Source organism: Neofelis nebulosa, chromosome 8 (genome assembly GCF_028018385.1).
Source record: "Neofelis nebulosa isolate mNeoNeb1 chromosome 8, mNeoNeb1.pri, whole genome shotgun sequence".
Taxonomy (NCBI): Eukaryota; Metazoa; Chordata; class Mammalia; order Carnivora; family Felidae; genus Neofelis; species Neofelis nebulosa.
Window position 1 is genome coordinate 10,970,076 of NC_080789.1, and position 9,535 is coordinate 10,979,610.

The 9,535-nt window shown below is 56.0% G+C and overlaps 1 long non-coding RNA gene across 1 annotated transcript; it reads left to right on the top strand.

Annotated features, from left to right (window-relative positions):
- The first annotated feature begins 7,719 nt into the window (after window positions 1–7,719).
- On the top strand, window positions 7,720–8,725 carry LOC131483932 (uncharacterized). Its single transcript, XR_009247941.1, has 2 exons — window positions 7,720–8,136; window positions 8,510–8,725. It is a non-coding gene; the product is annotated as an uncharacterized LOC131483932 (long non-coding RNA).
- Window positions 8,726–9,535: the final 810 nt, after the last annotated feature.

Consider the following 9,535-nt stretch of genomic DNA (forward strand, 5'->3'; position numbering starts at 1 on the left):
TCAATGGGAAGCCCTGTCGCCAATCCATCCTGGGCTAAAACAGCCCTTCCCCGCATCTCTTGACAGCTCGTCTCCGGTCCTCGTGGTTCTTGCCAAGCTGATAACTAAGCAAGATCACGTGTGAAGGGGCTTAAGCAATGACAGCGGTGGGGACGTGGGAAGTTGTAGCCTCGAAAAGTCCTTGACCTCAACACTCTTGCCTCCCGGGCCTTCCGGCAACCTCCCGAGACCCACCAGAATCTGTAACGGCCCAGGGCATAAAACTCACCCTCTGCCCCTTCCCCCCTCTTGCTTTGGCAAACAATACTCCCATCTCCTAGGCACGAGCGCCGTGGATGCGTCAACTTTGGTAACAGAATTGTCTAGAGCTAATTTCAACAGAAGGATTTACCAGCAGAGACCCAGCAGGTGTACAGAGGGCCCAGGCTCGAGCCTGTGCTTTCCAGATGGACTTTCCCCCAGGGCACCTGTGAGGCTACCAGGCAGATGCCCACAGGAGCTGCTAAGGGGCTGAGGGTTCCTTTGCTGAAGCGGCAAGGGCGGTGGGGGGGGGGGGGGGGGGGAGGGACGGGGGGGCGGGGCGCAGAAGCAGAACCACGCCCTCTGCCTCATTACCTGCTCCCACAGTTCTCTGAAGGGTATGTGACCTGCAGAGCGAAACCACCTGTGACCGTCCGCTTCAAGATGGTCTTGACGCAGGTGCTTTGCCGCTTCTGGCTCCACAGTGCCAGCAGGTGTCCTGCAGGGGGGCGGGCCCGTCCCTCCCGTCTGGCGTCTAGCGCGCACCCGGACCCAGTTGCCTTTAATTCCCATGGCAACTGTGCGAAGTATGTGCTTTAGCTCTGTTTTATGTTTGGGGGAACAGGATCTGAAATAGGAATTTCCCTGAGCTGGCACAGCTCACCCAGAGCGGGCTGGGGTGGAACCCCTTGCCCCCCGCCCCGGCCCAGTTTGCTCCCAAGCTTTGCTTGTTCCTCTAAACAGCATCTTCCAGACGGCCCCTCAGGTCAAGGTTCACTGGCCCAAGGCCAAGGTAGGGCACTGCGGGACCTCCCAACCTGTAGGCCAACGGAGGGTGGAGGGAGGACAGTTTTGAAAGAGGTCTAGAGCCTTGACGGTCCTGAGTCTTGAACTTAATGTGAAGACGTCCCAAGCCCCATCAGACCCTGTATTCTGATTCTTGCTGGCAAAATCCTGGTTACTGCCGAGCTCTCTGTTACGGATCCTTTATTTAAAGATGGGAAGGGTGTAGTCCAGTAAGCAGGGGATGGGGAGAGCCTTCTCAGGCCACAGGGAGCACGGCGCGTGTGACCTGGGAGGATGGAGGTCATGTGTGACCTGGGAGGATGGAGGTCAGGTCTTAACGATATTTTGGGCCCCAGGGATGGGAAGGGCGGAGGCAGATGGGTCCAAGGTCAGGAGGGGACCTGCCTTGGGCTGCGAACATCAGAGGGCCTGCTCTGGCCCTCTAGCCCCCAGCTTCTCCCCGTGGGCGACAAGTCTGCAGGGCCGATATGTACACGCCCAGGCCCTCCCCACTTCTAGACCCTGCTCGAAATAGCTGCGATTCCAGATTATCTTCCCAGTTGGCCCTAGACCCGCTTCCAGGCTCTGCCCTCCCAAGGGCGGACTGTGCCACCCGTGTGGGCACCCCAAGCAGGGAAGCTGTCGCATTGGGGCGTGTGGATTGAGCTTGGGCATGTGGGTTGGGGGGGCATCATACGAGATCCCTTAAGTTGTGGGGTAGTTCTGAGGGTGAGAAGGGAAGGGGGTGGGTGTGCTATGGACCAGGGAAAGGGGGTTCCCTCTCCCGGAGCTACCACGTACAAAAGCCCCAGGAATTTGAAATTCAAATCTATCGTAGGTCATCAGGAAGGTATATTTGCGTCAAGGCGAGAGCATGTCCTCACAGTTTGTTAGCTTGATTTATAACGGTTACATATTTAGATTACGGTCTCTGAGTTTCCCTCTGAGCTCTTGCCCAGGCCTCGCGAGCACCAGAGGCAGGCCTGGGTTCAGGGCTCCCGGAGCCCACCCAGGGCAGCATGTGGTGTGGGACGGGCCCGCCGTTTGGAGGAAAAGCCTCTATAAATGGTGTCGGATGCAGAAGCGGTTTTGCTTTTTCGTGTCTGGGCAGGAGCCGGGTGGGCTTGTGGAAGTTCAGTCACAGAGGAGGGAACAGCAGGTGCCAAGAAGGGCAGGCGTGGAAGCAAAGATGGCCCAGCCTGGGTCCGGGGTTGGGGGGGGCTGGATTTTGTCCCCTGGGGGGAAGGGGGGATGATGGAGCTGGCTTCTGAGCAAGGGAGGGGTGGGGTTAGGGTTAGGGAGATCAGAAAGGCAGTTTGCATTTGGGGTGTGGTCCCTCTCCTGCTGCTCGGCAGAATCCCACAGCCCACGGTTTACCTAGTTTCTTACTCCAGGGGTCAACCCATGAGCCTTGCTCTGTGCACCTCGTGGAGCACGGGTCCTGGCTGGCGTCTGCAAACGGAGAAGCATAAAGGAGACACAGCTTTGTCCCTTGGGAGCCAAGAGCTGCCTGGACAAGGACAGTGGCCCTGAGGGTGGCACCCTGGTGAGGGCCAGGTGTGGGGAACCGAAGCGCCTGGATGGGGCCATCCCTTAACCGTCTCGAAAGCTGCCTTCACGTTTTTTTGGTGAGGAGCAAAGGTGAAACATAACCCTAGTATCTAGTGGGCCTCATGGGGCTCAGTCTCTACTGAGTGAATGCTGTTCCAGAAAGCACAGGCCAGCCATCAAATAGCAACGAAAGGGGAACGCTACTCTTCTCCCGCTCTCTCGGAGAACATCTAGATTGCATTTAGGATTCATGGCGATCTTTTCCCTAAGCCCCTTCTTTAATCTGCTCATTGGGCTCATGCCCAGAAGTTCCCGGCAGCCCCCAGTTTTGGTCCATGCGTACCCCCCTTGTCCGACCCCTTCTGGCCTAAGAACCGTTCCAGCTTTGGACCGGAAGTCTCCCCATCAGTGCCCCGTTCAGTTGCCAACCAACTCCCACAGTTAGTCCCTGAGCTGTCACTGGGCCAGGCTGCTCTGGTGGGGGAGCAGGTGAGCGGTCCACCGCTCCGGTCCTGGAGGACCTCACTTAGGGACAGAGCGCCTACTATGTGTTGGCACTGTGTTTGCACACAACGCTAACTATTTAAGCCTCACAACAGCATCATGAGGGGGGCATCAGGTCATTAGATCTTTGTGGCATACCCGCGAGATAACACAGAGTTCTTTTGTTTTTTTTTTTTTTAATTACAGAATGAAAACAAATTTTTTTTAGTGTTACTATTTATTTTTGAGACAGAGAGAGACAGTGCAGCAGCGGGGGAGGGGCAGAGAGAGAGAGGGAGACACAGAATCTGAAGAACTACAGACTATCTTCGATGTTCCTGGAGACGGTCCTCTCGGGGGGGGGGGGGGGGGTTCATCCGGGCCTCGGGCTCCTCCCTTGGATCCCTGCAAAGAGCTGGAGAAACGCAGGCAGGCACCAAAAGGGTCCGCTCATCGATTCTCCACTGAATGCACCCTCCGGGCGCCCCAGGGCTTCAAATACCATCCATATGTTGATGACTCTCAGCTACCCGTCCGGCCCAGGCACCCCCGGCGGCCCCCACCCCCAAACCCCCCGTTTCCGTGTAAGTGGCACCACTCAGCTGCCCTCGTCGACGCCCTGGGCCGTCTTTCCTGAGCTATCCCCTCGCTCCTCCATCCGGTGCTGCAGCGCGTCCCACAGACGTCACCTGGAAAGACGATCCCCTCCAGTACCCCATTCCCCCCGCTGGGCCAAGCCCCGTCGCAGGACTGCAGCGGCCCCCAAACCAGCCTCCCTGCCTCTGCGAGCCCCAGTCACTGCCCCGCGCAGCCGCCGGAGGGACCTTGGTGGGCATGCACCTGATTGTGCCCCTCATGTGTCGAAAGGATCCCAGAGCCAGGCTGAGAAGGCTCGTCACCCCGGCACTGCCGCCGTTCCCTCCGCCGGGGTTGTCCTGCGAGACCTCGCTCTGTCCCGCGAAGAACCCTCCCCACCGCCTCCACCCCCAGGGCTGCATGCGGCCCCGCCCCCGGCCCGGATTGGGCTGCGGCAGTCACGTGGTCCCACCTCCCTTGCCAGTGATTGGCTTAGGGATGGCCATGTGCGCCGCCCCCCACCGGGGAGGGGAAACCTGTTGGTGGGCCTTCGGGAAGGGTCTCGGTCCTCCTCTGGGCCCCCTGTTGGAGCCACCTGGGCCGCGATACCTGGAACCGCTGCAGCCTCGTGGCCGCGAGGACCCTGTCTGTGAGCTAAGCTGACACCCTGGGAAGGGCCAACGGGAAGAGAAGAAAGCTTGCGTTTGGAGAGACGGCGGAGCCGAGGATCACCCTGGGCCTGCCTTGCCCCCCGCCTTCCCGTGAGATGGTTGTTTCTTTTGCCGGAATCCGCTCGAGGAGGGGCTTCGTGTTGTTTGGAGCCGCCTGCGGCTGTACCGCCTCAAGGGGTAACTCCTAGCCCTGGAGTGGTCAATGCGGGCTCCGTGTCAGGTCACAGAGTGGCAGGGCTGCTTCTGGGGCCGACCCGGGGCCACATGAGTAGAAGGAAGCACAGGGCCCAGGCTGGGAGAGGTTGAGGACTCTCAGCTACCCGTCCGGCCCAGGCTCTAGGCTCTTCTGTCCTGCCTGGACCCCGCCTGGGGAGACTGCTGCTAACCTACGGTCACCCCTCCAGGAGAGAGGTGGACCCACTGTGGTCGGCGAGGCGGGGCCTCCGAGCTCGGAGCATTCCAGGAGATTGTGATGTGCTCCAGCAGCGGGTGACCCTTGACTTAGAGCAAGGGAAGCCCACATTTGTGGGGCGTCTGAGACGTGTCTGGTGCTGAGCTGCACCCGCCTGACTCTGACCCACATCCTCAGGGCCAACCACTGCTGTTACAGGTTACGTTGGTGAGTAGTGAGCCCCCCGTAAGAAGCATAGCCACAACTAAGACAGGGAGAGCAAATGCACTGGCCGAATTGCAAAAAGGAGAGGACTGAGAAGAAATCTTAGGTTTGAACTGAAAGTGGCCGAGAAACCTGCGAAAGACGCTCCCCCCGGGGTGGCAGAGATCACTAGCTGTTCTGCAACACCCACCTTGCCTTCTTCCATAGGAGCAGGACCCGTGAATTTGGGCTGGCCACGCAGTCATCTAGAATGAAGACGCGCCCTAGCCTCCCATCTGGGTGAGGCCGTGTGCCCAACCTCCGGCCAGTGAGAAGGAACCTTCCTAAAAAGACAGCTGCTAGGTGGCCTTCGTCCCCTTTTACTTTATCTCTTGTTTCTTCTGGTGGCTGGAAGACGGGACGTGATGGCTGGACCTCCAGCAGCGATGCTGGACTTGTGAGGCCTTGGGAACAGGGGTCACACACAGCAGAGTAACAAAAGGAGGAGGCTGTGTGACTGACACCGTGGAGTAGAGACGTCATACCGGCTCTGGACCGCTAGCCTCGAGGTCTGACTTGAGCAATATGTTTCCGGCTTACGTCTCTGTTATTTGTACCCATGCCTAATTCTAACTGAGAAAATGGCCAGAGAAATGCACACTATGACGATGAACTGTCATTTTTCATTCGTGAGATTGGCGAGAATTAAAAGGCGGCTGCACCGTTAGAGACAGTGCAGCACTGTGGTCAATATCCCGCCTGGACTGGACTCCTGCCCTGAATTGACCAGCTATGGAAACTTGAATCAAATATGTAACTTCTGCACCGTGTGCCTTTTTCCCGCGTTTCCTCCCCTGAAAAAAAAAAAAAAAAAGAAGAAGAAGAAGGTTTGGAAAAAAGCAAACTAATCTGTAGAGTCTTTGTGAGAAATAAATTTTGAGAACTTATTTCAATAATTCAAGTTATTCAAGTTCAATAATTCAAGTTCAAGCGCCTGGTACAGGGCATGCATGAGAACGTCTGCCATGACCATTAACAGTGAGCTACTGTACTGTGTTGTGCGCAGGTGTAGATGCACCGTGTTTACACTTGGTCAGAGGGAGTGTAAAGTGTAAAGCCATTTCAGAGGGCTCTGGGCCATGTCAAAACTTCAGAGGTGCCGGGGCACCTGGGCGGCTCAGCCGGTTAAGCATCGGACTTTGGCTCAGGTCATGATCTGACACTTTGTGAGTTCGAGCCCCGCGTCGGGCTCTGGGCTGACAGCTCAGAGCCCGGAGCCTGCTTCGGATTCTGGGTCTCCCTCTCTCTCTGCCCCTCCCCCACTTGTGCTCTGTCTCTCTCTCTCTCTCTCTCCCTCTTAAGAATAAACTAAAAATAAATTAAAATTTATTTTAAAATTAAATTTTTTAAATAAATTTAAAAAAAAACTTCACAAGTACATACGAGACTCTTTTTCACGTGTCCGTTTGAACCCAGCAACCTGAAGCCTTTGGGGCCAGGTGTTTTGCAGATTTCTAGAAGGTCATTTGGTGCCTGTGGCACATTCGGTGTCATTCTCTCACGGGGTCTGGGGATGCTTCATGCTGAAGGCTCCTTGCGGTCTTCGGCCTTCTCTGATTTCAGAGGAGACAACGGTCCCCTTCCAGTGCGGCCGGGAGGTTCCGGTGAGTGAATGCCCCTCGGGCACCTGCGGCTGATAGGGCCCAGGAGCAGGCAGGTAAGTGCTCAGCTGCCTTCAGTTCTTAGGAGGCCCCAGAGGGGTCGATCTCTCCCCTCATCGCCCCATTGCCCGCTGCAGTCACCCCACCAATGATCGTTAGTTTGGCTTTTCCCCATCCCCCTCACTCTCCCCACTCCTGGCCTCCTGCTTCCTGGCCTCGCCTTCCAAGTAAACCACCTGCGCCCAAGTCCTATCTCTGCTTTTGGGGAAAGCCCAAGAGAGCCCCCCAGAAACACAGCATTTCATCAGCGAGCTGCATTCATATTCACAGTAAGATAAACCAAGACTTGAAATAGTCTCCTATCAATTCGGGTCACGTTTGCAGCCAAACAGGTAAAGAAAAGGGGCTTGGTTTTCTGAGTGTTTGCATTTCACAGCTGCGGGTAAGGGACTAGCCTGTACTCACCTGGTACACAGAGGTGCGTCCCCTCCTGCTTCAGTCAGGTGAGTGGAGAACTCCCTGTTGCCATGGACTGCTCCCAGAAGGCCCCAAGGACACAACAGTTACCAAGACCTAGAGGCTCCTGCCCTCCAGGAGCTGACATCCAAGCAGAAAGAGACAGTCGATAAACTTAGGTACAGAAGTTATTTGCTTGGCCTCTGGCTACACTGGGGAAGGAGATCCCAGGATGGGGAGATGGGGTGTTCAGGGGAGGCCTGTCACCAGGGTGATGTCCGAGCAGAGACCTGACTTGGGAGAGGGAGCCCAGGACACTGATCCAGGGACAGGGAACAGCAAGTGCAAAGGCCCTGAGGCAGAGAAGGGGGTCTGACTTATGTTGGGGGGGCAAGGAAGCCGCAGAGGCAGGAGAGCTGGTAGGTATAGGGGAGCAGCCCCGGAAGGGGCTGAAGGATTTAGGGGGAGGGGGACCCCACGATCTGACTTGGAAGAGCCGTCTGCTTGATGCTCGAGGAGCCGATGGGAGCGTGAGCCGCAACAGGGCGAATTCGGAACAAGCCCGGTGGTGTTCGTCGTCCACCCGGTCCTTTTCCAACCGTAGCCACGACTCCTCCACTCCTGCCACCACCATGGGTCTTCCTGATTGGTCTAAGGGGGGGAGGGGGAAAACCACAGCCTGCCAGTGATAGGTCAGGGGTCGGCACGTGACCAGTCCCCGCCAATGAAACGTCAGGAAAGATCAGCGGAGGTTCTGGGGAGGCCTCGGACACGACTGGCCTGGGGGTGACGCGCGCAGGGAGATGGGAGGTGGCGGCCCGAGAGAAGAGGCTGCTCCTGCACCCGGGAACCCCAGTCGCTCCCTGCTCTTTGCCACGCAGAACTGGGGGTGTGTTGGTGGCCCGCGAGGGACCGAACAGGTTTCAGCTCCTTGCGGCAGAAACCCCCAGACGGACAGCAAGCAACGTGTGTCCGTCGGCGGGGAGTGCTGCGCGACACGTGTGTGCGGCGGGATACAGCAGAGCCATGGCAAAGAATGGCCACGAGGTGACCTCGTGTCCTGAGAGACACCCAGCCGCGGGAGATGCTGTCGGTTCTCAATGATTCTGCCCCCGAGGTAAGTTGCCAGGTTCAGCAAAGAAAAATGCAGGGCGCCCAGTTAACTTTGAATTTCAGGTAAACAGTGAATCCTCTTTTTTTTTTTTTTTTTTTAGTAAAAAAGTCTCTTGGGGCGCCTGGGTGGCTCAGTCGGTTAAGCTTCTGACTTCGTCTGACTTTGGCTCAGGTCATGGTCTCGCGGTCCGTGGGTTCGAGCCCCGCGCTGACAGCTCGGAGCCTGGAGCCTGCTTCGGATTCCGTGTCTCCCTCTCTCTCTGCCTCTCCCCCCTCGTGCTCTGTCTCTCAAAAATAAATAAACGTTGAAACAATTTTTTTTTTTTTAAGTCTCAGCCGATGCATATTAACTGGATGCCTTGTATTTTATCTGGCAGCTGTCCCCCTCCCCGGGGACTCTTAGCAATGCCTGGAGACACTTCTGGAGGAACGCCACCAGCAGATAGAGGCCAGCGGCACTACCCAACATCCTGCAGTGCAGAAGACAGCCCCACAACAAAGAATTCTCCTGCCCAAAATGTCAGTGGTGCCAAGGTTGAGAACCTCTGTGTTATATGAGAAACAACAACCCGATAGGATATGGTAGAATTCCATTTGTGTGTGTGTGTGTGTGTGTGTGTGTGTGTGTGTGTGTGTAAATGCAACTAAGCTCTATAATTGCATAGGAAAAGATATGGAAGGTCACACAACCAGTCATGTGGGGGTAGGGAGTGGATACGACTTCTCCCTCTAAATACTTCTGCGGTGTTTTATTATCTTTTAAGTTAACATTTAAAAAAATTTTTTTTTATGTTTTTATTTCATTTTTGAGAGAGAGAGGCAGAGTGCAAGTAGGGGAGAGGTAGAGAGAGAGGGAGACACAGAATCGGAAGCAGGCTCCAGGCTCCGAACTGTCAGCGTGGAGCCCGACGCAGGCTTGAACCCACGCACTGCGAGATCATGACCTGAGCCGATCAAGACGCTCAGCCGACGCCCCATACGCGTCCCCCGACTTTGTATGAAAGTTCTGGTTGGGCCGCCTCCTTGCCAACCCATGATACGGTCCCGCTATTTCATTTTAGCCCCTGTGGTGGGTGTGTAAATTAGCAACCACTATGATTTTAATTTGCGTTTCCCTGACAGTGAAGTTAAGCACCTGTTCTTATCTGTTGACCCCGTGGCTCTCCTCTCTTGAGAAATGCTTGTTCAAGTGGCTTGTTCAAGTGGCTTGTCCGGTTTTCTATTAGGTCATCTCCTTTTCTCTCACTGATTTGTAACTGGGTCCCCTCTGCAAACATCTCTTCCCATTGTGTGGCTTGCCTTTTCCCTCGCTTCCAGCCTTTTCTCCAGGGGGCTCAGGTAGTAGAAGGAAGCTCCTGTGAAGTGACTCAAGGCAGGGGAGGTGACAGACGCTCTCTGCATAA